The sequence below is a fragment of the Cajanus cajan genome, chromosome 11, assembly GCF_000230855.2.
Source record: "Cajanus cajan strain Asha chromosome 11, NIPB_CcT2T_4, whole genome shotgun sequence".
Lineage (NCBI taxonomy): Eukaryota > Viridiplantae > Streptophyta > Magnoliopsida > Fabales > Fabaceae > Cajanus > Cajanus cajan.
In genome coordinates, this window is record NC_138527.1 from 13,408,292 (window position 1) to 13,410,791 (window position 2,500).

Below are 2,500 nucleotides of genomic sequence, written 5' to 3' on the forward strand. Positions count from 1 at the left end.
AGTAGGCTAGGTTTTGTGCAATTTTGGACAAGGATGATGAGCAAATGAAAAATAGGCTAGACAAGTGATAGGGTAAGGCTTAATTGGTGCAAACTCGGTCAAGGTTGATAAACAAAAGGAAAACCCACCAAAAATTAGCTCAAAAGAGCATAAACCGTCCCTCGAGTGGGTTGGGAGAGATAGAAAATATGCTAGGTTTGGTGCAATTTTGGGCAAGGATTATGAATAGAGGGAAAATGGGCTGGACAAGTGAAAGGGTAGGTCATATTTGGTGTAAATTCGATCAGTGATGGTAAACAAAGGGAAAACCCACAAAAAATTAGCTCGTAAGAGCATAAACCGTCCCCCGGGTGGGTTAGGCAAGGTAGAAACTGGGCTAGATTTGGTGCAAATTTGGGCAATAATGATGATCAAAGGGAAAATGGGCTGGACGAGTTATAGGGTACGGCATATTTGGTGCAAACTCGATGAAGGATGGAAAAAGAAGAGAAAACCCACCAAAAATTAGCTCAAAAGAGCATAAACCGTCCCTCGGGTGGGTCAAGATGGCTTAAATCTGGCTAAACGAAGGCTGGAAAGGCCAAAATATGGGTTAGAATGATGATAGAACGAATCTGGAGTTTTTCGAAAATTTTCAAAAAAATCGGCCGAAGTCGGCCGAATTTTCGGTTTGATTCATGAAAAATTTTGATTCGAAATTTGCCACGGGAGAACACAACGCAGGCTTAGAAATGCCCACGGAGTGTGAGGGGAAGGCCCCGTGGCTCGCCCAGACCAGCCAAGGTGCGCTGGGTTTCTGCTGAGACACACCCTCCCCCTATAATAGGCTAATATGCAAAAGTGAATTTTGTACAAGTAGATACCTTTTTTCTGAGCAGACATAAGTTCCTTTTTGGGAGCTACAGATCGAATTTTGATCTGATTTTTTGCAGCATTGTTTAGAAAAATCATATCTTCGTGCTCACCAAATTAGAGAATTTTTTGCCAACGGAATATTTTTTAATAATTTTTTTAAGAAACGAAAATACGTAAATCCAGAAAAATAGAAAAACGTATCTAGGCATCGAATTTTGATCTGATTTTTTGCATGCACCCACATACTAATATAACTGACCTGTCCACCAAAAATCTCAGCCATCCTCCAAGGGATTGAATTTTAATGATTTTTTTACCAAAACATGGTAAAATCGGAAAATTCGTAAAAATGGAGGATGAAGGTCTCTCACCCCCAAAACTTCCCAGCATACTTAGGCATGTTAGAAGAGATGTTTGATCCAAGAAGTGCTCAAAAAAAAATTGAATGGTTCATAGTTGGTGCATAGTGGTCGGTCACGGTGGGTCGTGGTGCAAATCTGGTGGGTCGTGACTCAATTTCTGACCAGCCTTGGCTCAATTTCTGGTGGGTCGTGACTCAATTTCTGACCGAGCCAGCCAAATTTTCTGACCGAGGGTGACTCAATTTCTGACCGAGAGTGACTAAAATCATGACCGAGGCTGGCTCAATTTCTGACCGAGAGTGGCTCAATTTCTGACCGAGAGTGACTCAATTTCTGACCGAGAGTGACTCAAAAAATGACCGAGAGTGACTCAAATCATGACCGAGGCTGGCTCAATTTCTGACCGAGAGTGGCTCAATTTCTGACCGAGAGTGACTCAATTTCTGACCGAGAGTGACTCAAAAAATGACCGAGGCTGACTCAAATCATGACCGAGGCTGGCTCAATTTCTGACCGAGAGTGACTCAATTTCTGACCGAGAGTGACTCAAAAAATGACCGAGGCTGGCTCAATTTCTGACCGAGAGTGACTCAAAAAATGACCGAGGCTGGCTCAATTTCTGACCGAGAGTGACTCAAATCATGACCGAGGCTGGCTCAATTTCTGACCGAGAGTGACTCAATTTCTGACCGAGAGTGACTCAAATCATGACCGAGGCTGGCTCAATTTCTGACCGAGAGTCACTCAATTTCTGACCGAGAGTGACTCAATTTCTGACCGAGAGTGGCTCAATTTCTGACCGAGAGTGGCTCAAATCATGACCGAGGCTGGCTCAATTTCTGACCGAGAGTGACTCAAAAAATGACCGAGGCTGGCTCAATTTCTGACCGAGAGTGACTCAATTTCTGACCGAGAGTGACTCAATTTCTGACCGAGAGTGGCTCAATTTCTGACCGAGAGTGACTCAAAAAATGACCGAGGCTGGCTCAATTTCTGACCGAGAGTGACTCAATTTCTGACCGAGAGTGACTCAATTTCTGACCGAGAGTGGCTCAATTTCTGACCGAGAGTGACTCAAATCATGACCGAGGCTGGCTCAATTTCTGACCGAGAGTGACTCAAATCATGACCGAGGCTGGCTCAATTTCTGACCGAGAGTGACTCAAAAAATGACCGAGGCTGGCTCAATTTCTGACCGAGAGTGACTCAATTTCTGACCGAGGCTGGCTCAAAAAATGACCGAGCCTGGTTCAATTTCTGACCGAGGGAGACTTGAGCATCAT